Raw genomic sequence first — 24,526 nt, 5'->3', positions numbered from 1 at the left:
TAAATATATTCCATCGCCCTTTATGAGTGAATAAGATTGTTTAATGACTAAATCATCCTCTTTGCAGTCTTACAACTCAGAAATTTCCAAACAAGAGGAGGAGGAGGTGGAGGAGGAATCAATCAGAATCAGATTCAGAATCAGAATCAGAATCAGAATCAGAATCAATCAGAATCAGAATCAGAATCAGAATCAGAATCAGAATCAGAATCAGAATCAGAATCACGCAGAGGCAGAGAGAGGCAGAGACAGAGGTAGGAAGAAGAAGAGGAGGGGGAGGAGGAGGAGGAGGAGGAGGAGGAGGAGGAGGAGGAGGAGGAGGAGGAGGAGGAGGAGGACGACGACGACGACGACAACGACGACGACGACGACGACGACGACGACGACGACGACGACGACGCCACCACCACAACAACAACAAAGCATGGATTAAAAATAACATCACTAGGTCAGTTGTCAGCATTCTCTCTCCATGGGATAACCAAAAGAGTATGTCCTAATCTCAGAAGTTACTGGACTGGCAACCACAGAACATCCATTGTATCCTGTGTCCCATTACATGTCAAAAGTTGAAGTTTCTTCCTATGTTTTAAGTCTCCGTAGTGGATTGCCCAAAATGATCATTTCACCCATGTCTGATCTGATGATTTTTAAATAATAATGCCGTTTTCTGGCTCTCTATGAGAGTAGTCTATAGGCAATTATAGAGGCTAGAGGAGGGAGAGATTTTCCTCAGTGGTTTGCTACAGGTGAGTTGCACATGTTCCTGTGAGAAACCCTAATTAAAATAATTAACGCCCCCCCCCCGAAAATGACAGAAAAGTAGAGGCAGAATAAAAGGAAAGGTGGAGAGAGAGAAAGAGTGTGACAGGAAGAATGGAGAGGAAGGGGAATGGATGGGATCAAATTATTAGCATGTATGAAAAGTAAGATGATGAAATCTATTATTGTTTGCACTCCATACGTAATAATAAAAATCTTTAAAAATATTCTAGGGCAGTCTTTTTTTTTTCCATTTTCAACTGTCAGAGCTAAGACTCTCATTTATAATCCATGTTCCTATCCCCACTTCTATACATGGTGCTAGAAAGCACCATGGTCAGAAAGCAGCTTTGATCTCTTGTGGTTAATTTCAATTTCTTGAAGGATTAATAACTTATGACATTCACTATTCTAATAACATAATAATAACAAAGACATATATTAAATACAACTCACTCTCTCCTGGTTGGTGTAGTGACTGTTTTACCGATATCCCAGTTAGCTAAACTTTCCAATAGCACTAGGATTTTGATCAATAAGGTCACATCCTTTTCCAGATATGTCCACATATTCTTGTTCTGTATCTCACACTCACATTTCCTGGTGTGGGTACATTCATATGAGCATTCATTTAACTGTAGAGTTGTATAGCAACAACAACAAAAAATAAATCTTGAAAGCATTTCATTCAGACTTACTCTGAAGTATATTTTCCTCCACCTCAGATTTCTAAAGAAAGCCTTTCAAGTGGAGCCTTGTTCCAGTCTGTTTGATTAAAATGACTAGCATCTTGCTATTTCTTACCACAGTAAAACTTTTCCCTGCAAAAGTATTTGGATGAAAACACTTCCCAATTTAAATCATTTAAGTTTTTATCTGAATCAATTTTCTTTAAATTCTAAAAATATCTCATTTTCTTTAAATTCTAAAAAATATCTCCTGGTAAAACACTGGTAAATATAAGCATTCAAGTGAATAAGTTGAAGATCCACATGACTGGGAAGACATCGAAAGATTAATTGGATTTTTAATTTACTGTTGATAAATTCCCTGGGTTCCACAGGCACTGACCAAGGATATGCTTGCTTTTATCAAGAAAGATAATGGGATTACCCACTAGATTAAGGCTTTAATCTCTGTTGATAAAGTGAGAAAAATATAAATATTCAAAAACATACAACGTACACACTAGATGGCTTAAATTGCTTAAAAAAATACAAGGAGATATAAGGGGAACAGAGATAATTGACAGTATGAAAATGAGATTGTCTGTTGGGAAAATGAAATTAACTGTAAACACAGCACATCTGAATAGACTAAAAGAGTTTCTAGTCATAGTTACAATGTATAATTTTCAAGTTATCTAAGGCAAATCATTGACATGAATAATAAGTGACTTAATTTGTGTTCGTTCATTTCTACACTTTGATTGGAATTTGATGCATTGCTGTGTTTTTTCTTCTACACATTTTAATTTAGTTAAGGAATGACATTAATCACTTCTAGGATTTTAATGATAAAAATGAACTCACTACTATTTTGCTTTGAATTACTTTTCTTCCTCCCTATTTTTATTTTCCTCTTCAAATGGTGTTTAACTGGAGGATATCCCAGCAGAAAACTCTGAGCTCCAAAATGGAGTTTACTGAAATATTGGGTTTTTAATAAATGTGTCTTTACCATCATTGTTTTTATTTTATGTATTTTGAAATATTATTCACATCAAACATCATTAAATCTCTACCATAATATTGACCCCCCATGGTACAATTTCTGCACATGATGGACAGCACATTTTGTTTCATGATAAAGTTGTGTGACTAGATTATACACAAAAACAATTTTCATTTAAACAACATTTGCTAGTCAAGTGTTATCAGCTTCCTTAATAAAAACTCAAAGTTTCTAGGGAACCAACCACTGTGTGTGTGTGTGTGTGTGTGTGTGTGTGTGTGTGTGTGTGTGTGTTTGTGCATATCAATCTATGGATATGACTGCTTGTGTGCACAGCGTACAGAGTTCTGAATAAAACTTTGGGTTTCAATCCTTGGGTGTCATACACTTTGATTTATTATTCATTGCCTTGGAACTTGCAAAGTAGATTAGACCAGTGGTCCATGAGTACAGGTTCTGCTCTTTCATAGTTCCAGCAACAGCATTACCAAACATAATGGCATTTCCGAAATTTTTTCCAACTGAGTTCTGTAGATCAATTATACATCTTTGCATCTGAAAAGAAAGCACTTCACTAATTGATCCATCTCCTTAATTACAACACCTTAAAACATTTAAAGAAAAACATTGAGGATCATATTCTGTTCTTAGTCAGATGATTGATTGTGAAGACATGCATTTCATAGTCTACAAAGTTTAAACATCACTTATATGGATATGGTCTTAGACATGCTTCTACTCCAAAAATGGCAGTGTGTCATTGGAGAAAAGCACAAAGTAGAAAGCACAATGTTTACCTCTAGGTCACTTTCTCATATTGCAGGTCTTGAGAAACTCACCATTGTAGCCTCTGCATAGCTAGAAGAAATGACAAGAAGCACAGAGAAGCCACAAGAAATACATACACTTGGGTCTTTTTAATGAGAATGGCTAACATAGTGTCATATATTTAAATGATGTAAACCCAAATTAAAACCTTTCTCTTACAGGAATCCATGGTCATGGTGATTTATCACAGAAACAGACAGGTAATTAAGTAACTGTTTCTTTTTCTTTTCCTGTGATGAAAGTATTTTGATAAGAGAAATTTAAGAAGAGATATTTATTCTGTCTCATATTTTGTTCCATCAAGAGAAGAAGTCAAAGTAGCAAGGACTTGAAGCAGCTATTTGCATTCAATGTACTATCAGGAGTCCAAGTCTACTATCAGTTATAGAAGCATGTTTTCCAGTGTTTAGAAGATATTCTTCATTTATGTGATCCATAAACCAATTTATAGAAAGAAGTCCTTTTCACAGTTGAGATGGGTCTTCTTACATTAATTATTGTAATCAAAATTATCCTTACATTCTCAGAGGCTGAAATTAATATAGGTAATGAATTACAGGGGTCCTTGGAGGCTTGTCTTTAGGTGAGTCTACATTATGTCAAGTTGAGGGTTAACACTAACTCTCAACACTAAAAACATTTCTAAATTCCCCTTTAATGATAATTAAGCCTACCTTCACTTGCCACTATTTAACTAACTCTAATCTCTCCATGACCCTGGTAAACTTAAATATAAAAATAAACAGATGTATGCATCTCTCTCGGTTTAACTCTTCTTTTTGTGTGATTTGGTGGTTTGTTTGTTTGTTTTATCAAAGCAGGTTTTCTCTGTAATCTTGTTTGTCATAGAATTCGGTTTGTAGAATATTCTGCCCTCAAACTCACAGAAACATGTCTGCCACTGTTTGTTGAGTGCTGGGATTGAAAGCCTGTGAGACCACCACCCTTAATTGCCAATCTCTGCAGCCAGAAAACATGTGTTGGCATAAGAACATAAGACTGAAACATAGAATATTATATCTGTGGGCTCCAGAGAAGAAAAGAATTTAAAACTGTGAAATGGTGAAGGGAAGTGAGAGGTACATATTCATATCAAGTCTAGAGAACATTTGGTAGGTATATGGGGCTGATAGTGACTTAATTTCAGAAAATGAGGTTTAATACTTGCTAATATAACTTACCTTTGATATTAGAGATTTTAGAAACACAGTACAGCACTTGAATTATTGCTAAGAAAGAAAGACATTTTCTGATAATCAGATAAGATACACAACATCTGCTATGTATTGGGCCTCCTATAGGTCCTGTGTATACAATATTGGCTCAATCCTCATCACAGATGCCTTCAAGGCCATTTCTTCACCTGAAGATCTTGCTGTCTCCAGTGCTTGATAAGCAGTAGACATGTTTTCCCCATCCAAGTACTGGGGCTTTTTCTGGTTCTCCATGAAAAAGCAAAAAATCAATCAGCACCTGTTGATCTCTATGAGATTTGACAAGACCATATCTCTTGACTATCACTAGTATACTTGTCTTAAGATTTATATCTAAATATTGTCTATTTATTATTTTATTTTTACATGTAATGTATGTTTCTACACATGTATATATGGGAGTCATCCTAAAGAATGATATCTACTTCCTTACTATAGTCCCTACTGTACTGGAATTACCAAGTATACCAGGTTGGCTGGCTAAAAAAAGCACAAGGAATCTGCCTAGCTTCCCATATGCTTGGATTATAAGTGTCTTAAACCCAGAACTTAAAACATAAACCTAGAGACAACTATACTACTTACTGGCCCTCCAGAGGCATGATTAAATAAGACATGTGAGTGTATGAGTATGTGAAGGGGTTGCTGCTTGGTATATAGGGGCGGTGCTAATTAGAGGACACCACTAATTTTCTGTGCTTATTCATGATATTTTTACAAAGAGAAGTTTCCTTCAAAATTTTCATTTAGCTCATTTTGACTGTGACTTTAGAAATTACATCTTCTTTTTATCTGTCCTTTGCTGTACAGAAAGTTTAAAACAGCTCATTTTAGACATAACTTAAAAAGCATATTGAAAATAAATGCTCATTAGAGTTTGGTATCTCTGTGTTCATTTTAACTACCTCTAATTACCTCCAAATAGACAGATATTAAAGAAAGAAAATGAGTATTATAAAGTGTCAACCAGTGCTTTCTAAAGGCTCAGCACTCTTCCTCTGTGGTGTCCTTTGTCATTACTAGCATTCAGAGAATTTGTTTAAAGTAGATGATAGAACTTGAAGCACAAACTCATCTAAAAACTTCATTAACTTCACATTTTTGTGAATCTTTTTCTAAAACAAATATCACTTCACATACATATTTTCCCTGAACTCCACCTTTCCTACAAAGAACTGTTGAAGATTCTTCAATGTTTATTCACTTCTGAAAATGCTACAGTTAGAAAATCACCTTCTATTCTCCTACTGAAGGTGATGGAGAGCCCTTACACCTGTAGAACAGCTGTCCATATACTATGTGCTCACCTGTTGACGGTCCTGAGTATTTGGCGGTACTTGGAAGACTTATATCTCCCCTCAAATACTGTGTTCTGTTTCAAATTGACCTCAGCCTAGGGTTATCGGTTGAGATACTAAAAGTTTATTGATAAAAATTAGCTGAAATCATTAAACAGTTAAAACAACAGCAAGTTCCATGATGCCCTAAGGTCAAATTTAGCAAAACACACACATGCACACAAACACACACACACACACACACACACACACACACACACACACACTCACACACACATTCAGTCATACACACATATGTCTACTTTCACAGCTTCTTAGATGGAGAAGAATCTCTAATGCCTTCACATTTTTCCAGGAAAGACCTCTGGAATCTGCAGCAGGACCTCCTGCCAGAGAACCTGCAGGGGACCTGCAGGTCATATCTGGTTTGAGATTTCTGTGAACAGACAATGAGAAAAATTCTAGTATATTCATCCTCTAGAAATGTTCAGGGTCTAATTCTGTTTAGGTAGGTTATAACATCTGGAGAAGACTCGTGGTCTTGTCTGTACTATTGACTTATCATCCCCATGTATTCAATGAGACATGCTATAGTAGAATCCCCAATATTTTTCGTGACACTAAATCATGTTGATTTCTCTCCTGCCATCTTTCAAATGCATGTCCTACCTTAGCTATATTGTATCTATTGGTTGACATCATTATGATGTATATGTGATCATGAGGGACAAAGAAGAGTTTCCCTACTGTAGATCACCCTCCAGTTTTGTGTAAGAAGCTTGATGTGATATTGGTGCTACTACTTGACATACTCAGCCCACTTTCTGTTCACACTTGTGAATTTGGTTTCCAGTGAGGGCCATGTAAGGCCTTGCTTGGAGACATCTGTGCTTTGTTATACTTCAGTATCTGTTGAATAAACTATGTATATTCCATTCTCATTTCTGTGTTAACTGAAAGACTGCCTTGACTTCCATGAGTGTTGATGACACAAGTATGGACAAACCAGTAAAGTGAGAGTCTTTTCTGAAATCCAGCCTGTAAAGTATCTTCATGATTGTAAGTACATAGCAAATAACCTACATGCTAATGTCAAGTTGATGGATAAACCTATAGAAAAAGTGTAATGGAGATGATAAGAAAATGTCTGCCTACTTGAGAGAGGATATTCCACTTTTGTACTCTGGAGAACCGAAGATGCAAGGGTATACAGAGGGAACTGAACTGGACACAATGATAAAAGTCAAGCAATGTTTTAAGAGCACAGTAGCAAGATTCTTCATAATTGTTACACATATATCCGCTTAATCCAACACATGGTGTTGCAAAGTAGATCAGAGCATTTGACTATGAGACAGTAGGAGGCAACACTTTCTTGAGCAGGGACATACAGATATCTCAGCAGGGAGGATATGTCTAAAGTGTGTTAATAGTATGAAACAAGTCATTTAGGAAATTAAAAAGACAACAAAGAAATGGTTCATTTTTGTGTGGCCTTTTGTTTGCTTTGAAATAATTATCAGAGATTCAAAAGTTCACTGGGAAGTGAAAAGGAGTGTGACTTGACAGGATGAGTGGATGAACCACTGAGAGACAGCATTGACAATTGGCAGGGTTGAACTCATAAAGGCCCTATCAGCTCTAGAGATAGAGTGGAAAAGGAGCAAACAGGTTGTGTGGTTTAAATGGTAACTCCCTCATAGGCTTACATATTTGAACATATGGACCACAACTACTGATGCTATACAGATGCTTGTGGAATTTCTAGGAGGTGGAGCATTGCTGGAAGTGGGTCACTAGGAAAGGGCCTCGAGGCTTTGTAATCAGGCTTAATTTTCATTTTTTGTTCTTGGATTCCTGAATATAGATACATTGTGACCAACTACTTCTTAATCTTGCTGCATTCTCTTCTATGCCTGCTGCCAGGCAGTTCCCAGTTTGATATATCATATCCTTCTGAAATAATGGACAAAATGAACTTTTTCTCCCCTAAGCTATTTGTTCAGTGTACTTTTATCACATTTATCATAAAGTATCTAGGAAAGGGACAAGGAGAAAGTGCTATGTAGGGAAGAGAAAGAAGTTGATGAGATGTAGAATTAAAGAATCAAAATAAAATTTTAGTAGATTTTGAACATGTCTTCTTTTTTCCCTTAATAGGCTAAATGTTAGAGTATATGACATTACAATTTCTCATGACTTCATTGGGTTCTGTAGTGGTTTGATTAAATCTTGCTTTCTGTGATGTTTAATCTCCAGTGAAAACTTAATGAGTTACAGATCATGGTGGTTGCACACCTTGGTTTGTGAGGGTATTTCAAGGAAGATTTGAGCAAGGAACACCCAACCAGAATTTTGAAAAGACAATTCCTGGACTGACATCTCATCTAAGTGAAAATGAGAAAGTGGGCTAAGGACCAGCATTCATCTCTCTGCTTCCTGACCGTGGATGCACAGTAACATAGCAGCATCATGTGTGGGCAACTGTGACAGACATCCCTGAGGAGATGCACTGGATCATCAAAATGTGAAACAAAACTTTCTTTAGTTGCTTCTGTTATGTGTTTTGTCACAAAAATTGGAAAAATTTACTGATATACTTAGTGTTCTCCCAAATTCAGAGTTGCTATATCTGATTCCGCTCTTTTATTCTTATATGTCTGTATCTTGAGCACCTGAAGTTCATTGCTACTCAGTTATTTAATTATAACGTCCTTGTTTCTAATACTTGCAAATATTTTCTTAATGATGCATATCTTGCTGAATGCAAAATGCTACAAATATTTCGTCCCTACATAAGTAATAGATATTAAAATAATCATAAGAATTTTACAAGTCCCCTGGGTTATAATATTTCTGACATGGAGTGGCTTCATGTTTAGTTAACTGCTACATCCAGGAGATTAGGCAATGAAAGACATCCATAAACCATGGAAAGTCACACTGTACATTGAATGACATTTCAAGCATGGTCTTACAGACTTTGAGGAAAAATCATGAGCAGAATGCCCCAACACTGGATTTTGCTTTTAGTTACATAGTATATTTTCAGACTGGGGCAAAGATTCCTAGCATTGTGATTTATAGGGCTATTTAAGTACTTCAATGACTTCATGAAATTCTTAGGCAAATAGATAGAACCAGAAAATGTCATCCTGAGTGAGGTAACCTAATCACAAAATAACACACGTGGTATGCACTTACTGATAAGTGAATATTAGCAAAAAGCTCAAAATACCCACGATATAATCCACAGTCCACATGAAGCTCAAGATAAAGTAAGACCAAAGTGTGAATGCTTCTATCCTTCTTAGAAAGGGAAACAAAATACTCACAGGAGGAAATGAGAAAACAAAATGTGGATCAGAGACTGAAGGAAAGGCCATTCAGAGTCTGCCCCACCTGGGGGTCCATCCCATATACAGTCACCAAAACCAGACACTATTGTGGATGCCAAGAAGTGCATGCTGACAGGAGCCTGCTCTAGCTGTCTCTCTGAGAGGCTCTGATACAAATTAAGATGCTTGCAACTAATCATCAGACTGAGCACTGGGATACCTAGGGAGGAGTTAGAGAAAGGACTGAAGGAGCTCAGGCTGTTTGCAACCCCATGGGAAGAACAAAAATATCAACTAACCAGACATCCCAGAGCTCCCATGGACAAAACCACCAATCAAAGAGTACCCATGGAGTGACTCCTGGCTCCAGCCACATCTGTAGCAAAGAATGGCCTTGTCAAGCATCAATGGGAGAAGAGGCCCTAGGTCTTCTGAAGGCTTGATGCCCCAGTATTGGGGGATGCCAGGGAGGGGAGGCAGGAGGGAGCAGATGGGTAGGTGGGGGGCACCCTAATTGAAGGAGGGGGATGGAGGATAAGATAGGGATTCTTTGGAGAGAAAGAAGGAAATTGAAATGTAAATAAAGAAAATATCCAACAAAAGAAAAGAAAAATAGAAAAAACCTCTCTTTAAGTGCTGGTGTGTGTGTATGTATGCACATGTGTCTACCCAATTTATTGTGATATATAATGATATTAATAGAACAAAAGCAGAAGATCTAGTAGCAGTTTTGTGTGTAATTTTGAACATTATCATTTTAATTATCTATACGTTTAGGAAAAAACACCCTTACATTTTGTTGGGTTTTTGAGTAAATGAAATTTAATAAAATATATAGTTCTAATCCGTAAGTAGCAAAAATACTGCATATATTAATTATTCCTACTTAGTGACAACTGTATCAAAGTCCAACTTGGTGATGCAAGGAGTTTTTGGGGGGATCAGAAACAGGGGTTTGATTGGAGAGTACTTTAGAACATTGCTGACACAAAAGCAGCTGCCTTACCAAAATACCCCACGTCAACATAGAAGGTGACTCACAAAAACAACACAAGTTGAATGAAACTCTACAAGTCCAAAGATTTAACTCCTGTCACTGCTTCTTGGTCATCATTGCCTCCCTCTTAGCTTCCCTAAAGCTTATGGGGTGGGGAGTGTCTAGACTCAGTCAAGTTTCCACCTTTCAAGATAACTCAGTCAAGTTTCCACCTTTCAAGATTACTCAGTCAAGTTTCCACCTTTCAGGATATGTGATGTTTCTTTCCTCCTACAGTACATGTTCATGTTTTGGGAATCTGACATCCTACAATGTGAATGTGATCATTTCACAGGAATTGGAAATGGACTGGGAGATGGTTGGGTAAGGTTTTAATGTGAAAACATGAGGACTTGAGTTTGAATGACCGAAACTTACGTAAAAGTCAGATGCTCTAATTTGTTTTCTGTTGGAGTAATAAAACACTTACCAAAACCATGTTCATGAGGAACGTGTGGATTCCATCTCATACATCCAGGTTATAGTTCATCATCTAGGAAAGCATGGAAGGAACATAGCACGGGAAGCTGGAGGAATATGATGAAGTGGCACATATAGATAAGTTTTGATTTTATGAGGACACACATTACATATTTGTAGTTGATGTAAAAACTACATAATGAGCCAACAAAAAGAGAAAACTGAACAGTTTACCTTGGGAACACACATGAAAAATAAACAATAAAATTTTTGCCAACCAAATGCAAGAATCACTCACTATGAACAGGTAGGCTTCATCCCAGAGATGTAAGGATTGTTGAACATAACAAGAACAGTAAAGTAATGCATTACGTAAATAAAGGGAAAAAATCTAAGGATCATTTCATTAGATAGTGAAAAGTCTTTTTTTTTCCATCTTTATTAACTTGAGTATTTCTTATTTACATTTCAATTGTTATTCCCCTTCCCGGTTTCCTGGTCAACATACCCGTAACCCCTCCCCTTCCACTTCTCTATGGGTATTCCCCTTCCCATACTCCCCAGTTGAACCTCCAGTTGAACCAGCGCCATTTGCTGAAAATGCTATCTTTTTTCCATTGGACGGTTTTGGCTCCTTTGTCAAAAATCAAGTGACCATAGGTGTGGGGGTTCATTTCTCGGTCTTCAATTCTATTCCATTGGTCTATCTGTCTGTCTCTGTACCAATACCATGCAGTTTTTCTCACTCTTGCTCTGTAATACTGCTTGAGTTCAGAGATAGTGATTCCCCCAGTAGTCCTTTTATTGTTGAGGATAATTTTAGCTATCCTGGGTTTTTTGTTATTCCAGATGAATTTGCAAATTGCTCTGTCTTACTCTCTGAAGAATTGGATTGGTGTTTTAATGGGGATTGCATTGAATCTGTAGATCGCTTTTGGTAAAATGGCCATTTTTAATATATTAATACTGCCAATCCATGAAGATGGGAGATTTCCATCTTCTGAGATCTTCTTCAAATTCTTCCTTCAGAGGCTTGAAGTTCTTATTGTACAGATCTTTCACTTGCTTGGTTAAAGTCACACCGAGGTATTTTATATTATTTGGGACCTTTATGAATGGTGTCGTTTTCCTAATTTCTTTCTAGGCTTGTTTCTCTTTTGTGTAGAGGAAGGCTGCTGATTTATTTGAGTTAATTTTATACCCAGCCAATTTGCTGAAGCTGTTTATCAGGTTTAGTAGTTCCCTGGTGGAGCTTTTGGGATCACTTAAATATACTATCATATCATCTGCAAATAGTGATATGTGAAAAGTCTTTAATAAACTCCACCACCCGTTCATGGTAAAAGTATTCACAAGATTAGTGGAAAAGGAACATACCTTGATTTACCTCAAGTCGATAGCTAAAACCAAATGGAATGGATAGAAATGCAAACTAATTCCACTAAAATAAGGATCAAGACATTCCACTCTGTTCATACTCTTCAACATAGCACTTGAACTTTTCTTTATAGCAATAAGACAGCCAAATGAGATCAAGGGGACACAAATTGGAAAGGAAGAATTGAAAGTATCATTATCTTTGGATGACATGAGAGTACATAAGTGACCCTAAAATTATACTAGGCATCTCCGACAGTTGATAAACACTTTTAGCACTGTAGTTGCATACAAGATTAACTGTAAGTACTCAGTAGCCTTTCTATATAGAAATGACAAACAGACTGAGGAAGAAAATGAGGAAACAATCACTCTTCACATGAGCCTCAAAATATAGATAATGTCTATCCAAGTCAATGAAAGATTTCTATGCTTATAAGCTTATAATCTCTGAAGGAAAAATTAAAGAAGATACCAGAAAATGGAAAGATCTCGATCCTCAGGAATTGGTAGGATTAACAGTAAAAATGGTCGTTTTTATCAAAAAAAAGTCTACCGACTGAATGCAATCCCCATCAGAATTCCAACACAATTCTTTACAGACCAGGGAAAAAATGACAATTCTCAACTTCATAGAGAAAACCAAAATCCAAGAACCCAGGATATCTAGAACAATCCTGAATATGAAAAACAAAACAAAAAAGAACAACAACAAAAAGAACAACAAAAAAATGTTGGAGGTATTACTTTCACTGATTTTCAAGTCATACTATAAAGCTACAGTGATAAAACTCACAAGGTATTGGCATAAAAACAGATACAACAACAAACAGAATTGAATTGTAGGCCCAGACATAAACTTACACCTAAGGACAGAGAAACCAGAAATTATCATCTGTAAAGAGAAATCATCAAAAAATAGATTTTGTCAAACTGGGGATCTCCAGGTGGAAGGATGAAAATGATGCCATATTTATTATCCTGCTCAAATCTCAAGTACAAGTAGATCAACGACCTTAACTTAAACCAGAAACATTGAACTTGATAGAGGAGAAATTAGAAAATAGCGTTTAACACTTTGGTATATGAGACAACATTCTGAACAGAACACCAATACTATATGGTATAAGATCATCAATTAAAAATATAGGGCTATTTCCACGGCAGCCGGAGCTAGTTATACCCAGTCTTGAAAAAGAAATACAAATAAATAAGTAAATGAGTGAGTACCTCAAAACAGGTTTTGCATTTTACATCAGAGTAGAAACAAATGTATTCTTAATTACAAATAGAAATCTGAACTTGCAAGGACTTAATAAAGGACAAACAAACTTATTCTGTAAGTATTTCACAGATTTAACCTTGTAATAACTGGAACTTAATCTTCACTACAAACAAAACCCTCAACCTACAAGGTATATATATATATATTTTATTAACTTGAGTATTTCTTATTTACATTTCGAGTGTTATTCCCTTCCCCGGTTTCCGGGCAAACATCCCCCTAATCCCTCCCCCTCCCCTTTTTATTGGTGTTCCCCTCCCCATCCTCCCCCCATTGCTGCCCTCCCCCCAACAATCACGTTCACTGGGGGTTCAGACTTAGCAGGACCCAGGGCTTACACTTCTACTGGTGATCTTACTAGAATATTCATTGCTACCTATGAGGTCAGAGTCCAGGGTCACTCCCTGTATAGTCTTTAGGTAATGCCTTAGTCCCTGGAAGCTCTGGTTGCTTGGCATTGTTGTTCATAAGGGGTCTCGAGAACCTTCAAGCTCTTCCAGTTCTTTCTCTGATTCCTTCAACGGGGGTTCTATTCTCAGTTCAGTGGTTTGCTGCTGGCATTCGCCTTTGTATTTGCTGTATTCTGGCTGTGTCTCTCAGGAGAGATCTACATCCAGCTCCTGTCAGCCTGCACTCCTTTGCTTCATCCATCTTGTCTAATTGGATGACTGTATATGTATGGGCCACATGTGGGGCAGGCTCTGAATGGGTGTTCCTTCTGTGTCTGTTTTAATCTTTGCCTCTCTATTCCCTACCAAGGGTATTCTTGTTCCCCTTTTAAAGAAGGAGTGAAGCATTCACATTTTGATCATCCGTCTTGAGTTTCATTTATTCTAGGCATCTAGGGTAATTCAAGCATTTGGGCTAATAGCCACTTATCAATGAGTGCATACCATGTGTGTTTTTCTGTGATTGGGTTACCTCACTCAGGATGATATTTTCCAGTTCCGACCATTTGCCTACGAATTTCATAAAGTCATTGTTTTTATAGCTGAGTAATATTCCATTGTGTAGATGTACCACATTTTCTGTATCCATTCCTCTGTTGAAGGGCATCTGGTTTCTTTCCAGCTTCTGGCTATTATAAATAAGGCTGCTATGAACATAGTGGAGCACGTGTCTTTTTTATATGTTGGGGCATCTTTTGGGTATATGCCCAAGAGAGGTATAGCTGGATCCTCAGGCAGTTCAATGTCCAATTTTCTGAGGAACAAACAGACTGATTTCCAGAATGGTTGTACTAGTCTGCAATCCCACCAACAATGGAGGAGTGTTCCTCTTTCTCCACATCCTTGCCAGCATCTGCTGTCACCTGAGTTTTTGATCTTAGCCATTCTCACTGGCGTGAGGTGAAATCTCAGGGTTGTTTTGATTTGCATTTCCCTTATGACTAAAGATGTTGAACATTTCTTTAGGTGTTTCTCAGCCATTCATCATTCCTCAGCTGTGAATTCTTGGTTTAGCTCTGAACCCCATTTTTTAATAGGGTTATTTGTCTCCCTGCATTCTAACTTCTTGAGTTCTTTGTATATTTTGGATATAAGGCCTCTATCTGTTGTAGGATTGGTAAAGATCTTTTCCCAATCTGTTGGTTCCCGTTTTGTCCTAACAACAGTGTCCTTTGCCTTACAGAAGTTTGCCGTTTTATGAGATACCATTTGTCGATTCTTGATCTTAGAGCATAAGCCATTGGTGTTTTGTTCAGGAAATTTTTTCCAGTGCCCATGTATTCCAAATGCTTCCCTAGTTTTTCTTCTATTAGTTTGAGTGTATCTGGTTTGATGTGGAGGTCCTTTATCCACATGGACTTAAGCTTTGTACAGGGTGATAAGCATGGATCAATCTGCATTCTTCTACATGTTGACCTCCAGTTGAACCAGCACCATTTGCTGAAAATGTTATCTTTTTTCCATTGATGGTTTTGGCTCCTTTGTCAAAAATCAAGTGACCATAGGTGTGTGGGTTCATTTCTGGGTCTTCAATTCTATTCCATTGGTCTATCTGTCTGTCTCTGTACCAATACCATGCAGTTTTTATCACTATTTCTCTGTAATACTGCTTGAGTTCAGGGATAGTGATTCCCCCAGTAGTCCTTTTATTGTTGAGGATAATTTTAGCTATCCTGGGTTTTTTGTTATTCCAGATGAATTTGCAAATTGTTCTGTCTAACTCTTTGAAGAATTGGATTGGTATTTTGATGGGGATTGCATTGAATCTGTAGATCGCTTTTGGTAGAATGGCCATTTTTACTATATTAATCCTGCCAAGCCATGAGCATAGGAGATCTTTCCATCTTCTGAGGTCTTCTTCAATTTCTTTCTTCAGAGCCTTGAAATTCTTATTGTACAGATCTTTTACTTGCTTGGTTAAAGTCACACCGAGGTACTTTATATTATTTGGGTCTATTATGAAGGGTGTCATTTCCCTAATTTCTTTCTAGGCTTGTTTCTCTTTTGTGTAGCGGAAGGCTACTGATTTATTTGAGTTAATTTTATACCCAGCCACTTTGCTGAAGTTGTTTATCAGCTTTAGTAGTTCTCTGGTGGAACTTTTGGGATCACTTAAATATACTATCATATCATCTGCAAATAGTGATATTTTCACTTCCTCTTTTCCGCTCTGTATCCCCTTGACCTCCTTTTGTTGTCTGATTGCTCTGGCTAGAACTTCAAGAACTAAATTCAATAAGTAGGGAGAGAGTGGGCAGCCTTGTCTAGTCCCTGATTTTAGTGGGATTGCTTCAAGTTTCTCTCCATTTAGTTTAATGTTAGCAACTGGTTTGCTGTAGGTGGCTTTTACTATGTTTAGGTATGGGCCCTGAATTCCTATTCTTTCCAAAACTTTTATCATGAAGGCGTGTTGAATTTTGTCAAATGCTTTCTCAGCATCTAATGAAATGATCATGTGGTTTTGTTCTTTCAGTTTGTTTATATAATCGATCACGTTGATGGTTTTCTGTCCCGCGCTGTCTCTCGCCAGCAAGAATACGCAGGGACAAACGAATCCTTGCTGCAGCTAAACGTTTATTGAATCTTAAGGAGAGGCCCTGCGCGCCGGCATGGCGCGGCTTATATACACCCTAGTGCGGCGCATCCACACCTGATTGGTCGCTTACCTATGATCTCATAAGGCATGCCCCGGAGTGGGCAAAGACCTGGCACGAAGGCACTCTTGCACATGCGCACACAGTTAACTTCCTGAAAGGAAGTCGGCTGGCGCGGCGGAGGCCAGCGCCATCTTGTAATGGCAAAGCTACCTCGGCCTTCCACATGGGGCACAGTGAAAGCCAGTGCCATCTTGTGGTGGCGAATGTTATTGTGGCCCTCTACATCTCCCCCTTATTATTTTATTAATTAATAACAATAAATTATTGTCTAGGCTGTTCTAGGTCCCTGCAGTTACGTGCATCTGCTATGGCTCCTGTCTTAGGTCATTCCTCTATGTCTTATCCGTTGAAGGGTAACCCTATCTCCACCGGGCCCCGTGTCTTAGATTGGTCTGTGCATGAGGAAAGTTGCCCGTCTCTGGATACCGCAGTGCTGTGTGACAGTAACTGTTAGTGACCTAGGGCGAACTCTAAAAAGAGGCCAGCCAGAAGATGAGCTAGTGGGGGAATCATGATCACCCTATCACTTGCAGTGAGGAAACCTCAGCGATGTATAAGGGCTGATCAAAAAATCATTGAGTCTCTCTCATCCCAGTGCAATGGATCCACAGATCCATGGGGTGCAAGAGCAGAGAACTCAGATACCGACTAATTTTTGAAGATAGATAACCAAATTTTAGGGGAGGCCCCTTGTTCAATGGCCACAAGTGCTTGAGTGATAATGGCCTTGTCACATTTCTGTTGAGATGTGAGTTTGCAAACCAACCATAGCATGAACACTAATCCACAGCATAGGGCTGCACCAAACAGAGCCACCCCCGCCCATTCTTTGAAATACTAGGAATCCAAATCCAAAGAGGCAGTGTGAGGGCTAGAGGTAGTTTCTGAGGGATCCATCCGGGAGTCATTTCTAGGCGTCAGAATTCACTGTGCCAGTCGTTCCGGTAGCCAGAATGGGTTGTCTCCTTCCTGCAGGAAAACACAAACCGCTCCCCTGGATCTTATTAAAATAGCATCCGGGCCTTTCAATAGACCAGTTAAAACATCTTTCCATCTTACCATCTCTTTTGGTCTATCAGGCTCTGAATAGTGATGTTCGGCCGCAGTATGGCCTTGGGCATCAAGATTTTAAAAATTAAGGGTGAAGAGTGCCATGGAAACAGCTACTCTTGGTACTGAGGGTAGAGCCTCCTCGACTCCCCCTTTTTGTTTAATTAAATAGGATTTGAGTGTGCGATGAGCACGTTCTACAATGCCCTGTCCCTGAGGATTATACAGGAGACCAGTCAGATGAGTCACATCCATCTGGTGGCAGAATTGTTGAAATTTTTGAGAAGTATAAGCTGGTCCATTGTCTGTCTTAAGGAGTTTGGGTTTACCCCAAGCACTCCAGGCCTCGAGGCAATGTTGAATTGCATGCGAGGCATTTTCTCCTGTTAGAGGTGTAGCAAACATGATGCCAGAGCATGTATCAATAGAAACATGCAGATACTGAAGTCTTCCAAAAGAAGGGATATGAGTAACATCCATTTTCCAGACCTGTAGCGGTCGGATTCCTCATGGGTTAACTCCCACATGGGGTACAGGCAGGAATTGACAACAGTTTTGACATTGGGTAACTATCTCCCTAGCTTCTTTTCTAGTCAAAGCAAATCGGCGGCATAAAGTTTCAGCCGTCACATGAAATTGTCTGTGAAATTCTTTTGCTACATCTAATTGAGGGGACAAGGCAACTGCAATCACTCTTGTAGCTTTGTCCGCTAGGTCATTTCCGCAGGACATTGGACCAGGAAGGCCCGAGTGAGCTCTAATATGTGTGATAAATACAGGGGATCTCCTGCCGAGAAGGGTAGATTGAATTTTTTGAAAAATTTGAGCAAGTTTGCTAGAAGGCCTGATTAATCCAGCCACCTCAAGAACCTTAACTGCATTAACCACATAGGAGGAATCTGACACAATGTTAAGCGGGCCTGGGAAGGTCTCGAGGACCTCTAGCACCACTAAACATTCCACAACTTGAGGTGACGTTTCATTATACTTCTTAGATACTACTGTATTATTGACCACATAAGCACCTATACCAGTTTTTGACCCATCTGTATACACTACAACCCCATCAACAAGTGGTATCTGAGACATTATGTGTGGGAACACAATGGCTTGGCTTAAAGCAAATTGTAGGATCGGGTATTTTGGATAATGATTATCAATCTGTCCAGCAAAGGAAGTAACTAACACTGCCCAAGCATTTGAGGTAGCAGCTAATATTTGAACCTGAATGGCTGTATATGGTATTATCAAAGTTTTGGGTTCTTTCCCAAAATGAGTAATAGCTGCCTTCAACCCGCGGAGTGCAAGCTGAGCAACCGCATCGGGATACCAGTCAATAATCTTAGCAGGAGATGCATTGGGATGGATCCATAATAAAGGGCCATCCTGCCACAAGACAGCTGTTGTTAATTGCATAGTTTTGAAAACACACAAATCAAAAGGCTTGGTTTCATCAATGCGCTGCAATTGAGCATCCTGTAAGGCTTTTTCTACAACTTGTAAGGCCTGGTTTGCGGCTGGCGTCAATGCTCTCGGAGAGGAGATATGAGAGTCCCCTTCCAGAATATCAAATAAAGGTTTCAACTCAGCAGAGGAAATCTTTAAAAATAGTCTCAGCCAATTTATATCTCCCAATAATTTTTGGAAATCATTTAAGGTATGTAAATGATCTCTGCGAATCTCTAATTTCTGGGGAACTATTTTTTCAGGATAAATGACCGATCCCAGAAATGAGCCAATTTCTGCAATTTGAACCTTTTCTGTAGCGACTTGTAGTCCCCATTGTCCCAATGTTTTGATTAAGATGGGATATGAGGTCTGTAAGGTTGTTAAATCTCTATCACACATTAAAATATCATCCATGTAATGAGCCAGAAGCAAAGATGGAAATTGCTTCCTTATAGGTTCAAGGGCTCGTTGCACATATAGTTGGCAAATAGTGGGGCTATTGGCCATGCCTTGAGGCAGGACCTTCCACTGAAATCTCTTATCAGGTTCAAGATGATTAATAGCTGGTATAGTAAATGCAAACCTCTGTCTGTCCTGTGCACACAAGGGGATGGAAAAGAAACAATCCTTAATGTCTATAATTATTATCTTCCATTGCTTAGGTAAGGCGGAGAGTAAGGGTAGGACTTGTTGGATCGAGCCAAATAAACGCATCTGTGCATTAATGGCTCTCAAATCATGGAGAAGTCTCCATTTTCCTGATTTTTTCTTTATCGCAAAAATAGGAGTATTCCATGGTGAAATGGACAGTTCTAAATGACCAAGCTGTAATTGTTCATTAACCAATTTAGTGGCAGCTTCTAATTTTTCAGAGGATAGATGCCATTGGGGAACCAATATTGCCTCCTCCGTGAGCCAGGGTATGGGCATAGAACCCTCAATGGCACCTAGGAAAAACCCAGGCCCTGCCTTCCTATATTACCTTCTTGTGGGACCGGTTCTAATTTTCCTTGTTCCTTTTTTCCTAATTCCTTCCCTTCCTTGTAGCCCATTCTCTTCATAATCTCGACAGCTTGTCGAGAGTACTTGTTGGTCAATGTCAGACCTAGACCCTGTAAGACATCCCTCCCCCAAAGGTTAACAGGAAGAGGGAGGACATAAGGAATAAACCTTCCTGATTGGCCTTCTGGAGCATGCCAGATCAAGGAGCGTGAGTTGATAGTGGGGCTGGCCTCATACCCTAGTCCTTGTAAGGAATGGGATGATTGAGTGACAGGCCATGCCTTAGGCCACCAAGTAGAGGAGATAATGCTCTTATCAGCCCCTGTATCTAGAATTCCCGTAAAAGTTTTCCCTTCTATATTCAACTCTAAAGAGGGTCTGGAATTAAGGTCCATCATTAAATAAGCAGAATCAGTCCCGGAAGAGCCAAACTTCACGGTGCCTCTAGGGACCCCAGAAGAAGGAAAATGATCATGTAAGCTTGGAAGAATAATCAACTGAGCAATCCTGTCACCTGAGGAGATGGAAAAAATGCCTTGAGGGCAAGAGCAGAGAACTTGAAGTTCTGCCGTGTAATCTTGATCTATTATTCCAGGGTGAACAATAAGTCCCTTTAAGGTTAAGGAGGATCGACCCATAATAAGGCTGACACTTCCCACAGGTAGGGGGCCTTTTTAGTCAGTGGGGACAGGTTGCACACCCATCAGTGGCATTAATATGAATTGGGTGGTAGAACAGAGGTCCACTCCTGCTGACCCTTTTGTGGCTCTGTGAACCATGGTGTCCGTCTGTTGTAAGCTGGAGTCCCATATGTTTTGGGGCCCTGAGACTTGGGGCCCAGATACCCGTTTTTTGGAGTGTTTTCACCCCCTTCTGCCCGCGGAGGCTCGAGCTGAATAAGCCTGCCTCTGATATCTTTAACTGAGCGACACTCACTAGCCCAATGATAGTCTTTCCCACACTTAGTATACAGTCCTGGTGCTCTTTTCTTTTTGAGGACCTGACACTCCTTTTTCAGATGTCCTGGTTTGCCACAGTTATAGCAGACCCTGCGATCACCTGTACCTGAGCACTTTTGGCCCTGTAGGATAGCAGCCACGAGGCCGGCATTAGTAAGCGGGCCTCCAAGTTCTCAGCAAACTCTCAGCCAGTCCTGTAATCCTTTGCTCTACCTAGGTGTAATAGCTGCTCTGCATTCCTGGGTGGCTTGCTCATAGACCAACTGCACTAAAGGCATTGCCTGTTCAGGGCCTCCAAAGATCCTGCCTGCTGCCTCTGTCATCCTAGCCACAAAGTCTGAGAATGGCTCCTGGGGGCTTTGTATAATTCTCGTTAAGTGTCCCACGGACTCTCCCTTCTTGGAAAGTGCCTTCCACGCCTTAACGGCGGCAGCGGAGATTTGAGCGTATGCTCCCCAGTCATAGTTTATTTGATTATTGGCATACTGCCCTTGTCCTGTTAGCAGATCAAGCATCCAGTCTCTCTGATTGCCTTCATCAATGGCATTGACTTTGCCATGTGCCTGAGAGGCGTCATACCACAAGGCTTTCCATTCCATATATTGTCCCATATTAGGGAGTGCAGCCTTCACTGTTGTCTGCCAGTCTCCTGAAGTCATGGCCAGAGTGGCAAGCCTCTCAACTTGAGCAATAGTAAAATTGGCATTAACTCCATAGTTACGGACCGACTCGGCAAGTTCCTTAATTTGAACATATTCTACTGGTGCGTGAACACGGCCTCCATCGGCGGCCTCAAACACCGGGAATGTCTGCTGTATCTTTTTCTGTTCCACTTTAGTGAGGAAGGAATCTGAGTGAAATCTCTCCATATAAGATGGAGGGGCACTGGGGCTTATAGGCCGGGAAACTGCATGGTTTCCACCGCCCACTTCCTTTTGTTTACCCAAGCTGTTAGCTCGTTGTTCATCCTTCTTCTTCATAGCGAGCTGCCTCATCTTCTAAATCCTCTTCCTCAGAGGAGCTAAGCTCGTCTATCTCTGAGCTATCAAGCTCTGATGTCTTTAAATCCTTTACCAGATAGACTTCTCCTTTACAAGACTTTTTTCTCCCTTCTCTGTTTTATCTCTCCCGGGCATTTTTTCCCCAATCTCTCGCCTCTGCAGAGGGGACTATCTGCTTGACCTCTTTAATTTTTTATCCCACCCTGTTTCTGACATGCCGCCTTCCCCCTCCCCCAGCGCTCTCCGCTTTGCTGTTACAGCTGGGCGGCTCCCATGCGACCTCTGACGCTGTCTGGCAGTAGCTAGAAACTCAAAGGCCAATAGACAAAGCCCGAGGGCTGCCAGAACGATAATGAAAACTTCCACCGCATCTAGCAGGGGAGTGAAGTGGAACAGGTCAAGGCTAAGCATTGTCTCTCAGGATCTTACCCGCATCCTGCAGCTTTGGATTCTCTCCGCGTACGGAGGGACCTCTCGGCACCTGGTGATGGGGTAGCATCCCGGGTTCTCGGCACAAAATGTCCCGTGCTGTCTCTCGCCAGCAAGAATACGCAGGGACACACAAATCCTTGCTGCAGCTAAACGTTTATTGAATCTTAAGGAGAGGCCCCACGCGCCGGCATGGCGAGGCTTATATACACCCTAGCGCAGCGCATCCACACCTGATTGGTCGCCTACCCATGATCTCATAAAGCACGCCCCAGAGTGGGCAAAGACCTGGCACGAAGGCACTCTTGCACATGCGCACACAGTTAACTTCCTGAAAGGAAGTCGGCTGGCGCGGTGGAGGCCAGCGCCATCTTGTAATGGCAAAGCTACCTCGGCCTTCCACGTGGGGTGCAGTAGAAGCCAGCGCCATCTTGTGGTGGCGAATGTTATTGCGGCCCTCTACAGTTTTCCGTATATTAAACCATCCCTGCATGCCTGGGATGAAGCCTACTTGATCATGGTGGATGATTGTTTTGATGTGCTCTTGGATTCGGTTTGCCAGAATTTTATTGAATATTTTTGCGTCGATATTCATAAGGGAAAGTGGTCTGAAGTTCTCTTTCTTTGTTGGGTCTTTGAGTGGTTTAGGTATAAGAGTAATTGGGGCTTCATAGAAGGAATTCGGTAGTGCGCCATCTGTTTCAATTTTGTGGAATAGTTTGGATAATATTGGTATGAGGTCTTCTATGAAGGTGTGATAGTATTCTGCACTAAACCCGTCTGGACCTGGGCTCTTTTTGGTTGGGAGACCTTTAATGGCTGCTTCTATTTCCGTAGGAGTTATGGGGTTGTTTAACTGGTTTATCTGTTCCTGATTTAACTTCGGTACCTGGTATCTGTCTAGGAAATTGTCCATTTCCTGCAGATTTTCAAGTTTTGTTGAATATAGGCTTTTATAGTAAGATCTGATGATTTTTTGAATTTCCTCTGAATCTGTAGTTATGTCTCCCTTTACATTTCTGATTTTGTTAATTTGGACACACTCTCTGTGTCCTCTCGTTAGTCTGGCTAAGGGTTTATCTATCTTGTTGATTTTCTCAAAGAACCAACTTTTGGTTCTGTTGATTCTTTCTATGGTCCTTTTTGTTTCTACTTGGTTGATTTCAGCTCTGAGTTTGATTATTTCCTGCCTTCTACTCCTCCTGGGTGTATTTGCTCCTTTTTGTTCTAGACCTTTTAGGTGTGTTGTCAAGCTGGTGACATATGCTCTTTCCTGTTTCTTTCTGCAGGCACTCAGCGCTATGAGTTTTCCTCTTAGCACAGCTTTCATTGTGTCCCATAAGTTTGGGTATGGTGTACCTTCATTTTCATTAAATTCTCAAAAGTCTTTAATTTCTTTCTTTATTTCTTCCTTGAGCAGGTTATCATTGAGTAGAGCATTGTTCAATTTCCACGTATATGTGGGCATTCTTCCCTTATTGTTATTGAAGACCAGCTTTAGGCCGTGGTGGTCCGATAGCACGCATGGGATTATTTCTATCTTTCTGTACCTGTTGAGGCCTGTTTTTTGACCAATTATATGGTCAATTTTGGAGGAAGTACCATGAGGAGCTGAGAAGAAGGTATATCCTTTTGCTTTAGGATAGAATGTTCTATAAATATCTGTTAATTCCATTTGGCTCATGACTTCTCTTAGTCTGTCTACGTCTCTGTTTAATTTCTGTTTCCATGATCTGTCCATTGATGAGAGTGGGGTGTTGAAATCTCCTACTATTATTGTGTGAGGTGCAATGTGTGTTTGGAGCTTTAGTAAGGTTTCTTTTACGTATGTAGGTGCCCCTTGTATTTGGGGCATAGATATTTAGGATTGAGAGTTCATCTTGGTGGATTTTTCCTTTGATGAATATGAAGTGTCCTTCCTTATCTTTTTTGATGACTTTTAGTTGAAAATTGATTTTATTTGATATTAGAATGGCTACTCCAGCTTGCTTCTTCTGACCATTTGCTTGGAAAGTTGTTTTCCAGCCTTTCACTCTGAGGTAATGTCTGTCTTTGTCTCTGGGGTGTGTTTCCTGTAGGCAGCAGAATGCAGGGTCCTCGTTGCGTATCCTGTTTGTTAATCTATGTCTTTTTATTGGGGAGTTGAGGCCATTGATGTTGAGAGATATTAAGGAATAGTGATTATTGCTTCCTGTTATATTCATATTTGGATGTGAGGCTATGTTTGTGTGCTTTTCTTCTCTTTGTTTTGTTGCCAAGACGATTAGTTTCTTGCTTCTTCTATGCTATAGCTTGCCT

The 24,526-nt window shown here is 39.9% G+C and overlaps 1 long non-coding RNA gene and 1 pseudogene across 1 annotated transcript; both read left to right on the top strand.

Moving 5' to 3' along the window:
• Positions 1–24,526, top strand: part of LOC120099102 (rho GTPase-activating protein 20-like) — a 316,059-nt pseudogene that overhangs the window by 120,653 nt on the left and 170,880 nt on the right.
• Positions 322–8,389, top strand: LOC120099104 (uncharacterized). The gene is made up of 4 exons (XR_005497948.2): positions 322–448; positions 3,426–3,464; positions 6,737–6,835; positions 8,036–8,389. It is a non-coding gene; the product is annotated as an uncharacterized LOC120099104 (long non-coding RNA).

Source organism: Rattus norvegicus, chromosome 1, assembly GCF_036323735.1.
Source record: "Rattus norvegicus strain BN/NHsdMcwi chromosome 1, GRCr8, whole genome shotgun sequence".
NCBI lineage: Eukaryota > Metazoa > Chordata > Mammalia > Rodentia > Muridae > Rattus > Rattus norvegicus.
Note: the sequence above shows the minus strand (reverse complement) of the source record. Positions and strands in the feature narration are given on the sequence as shown.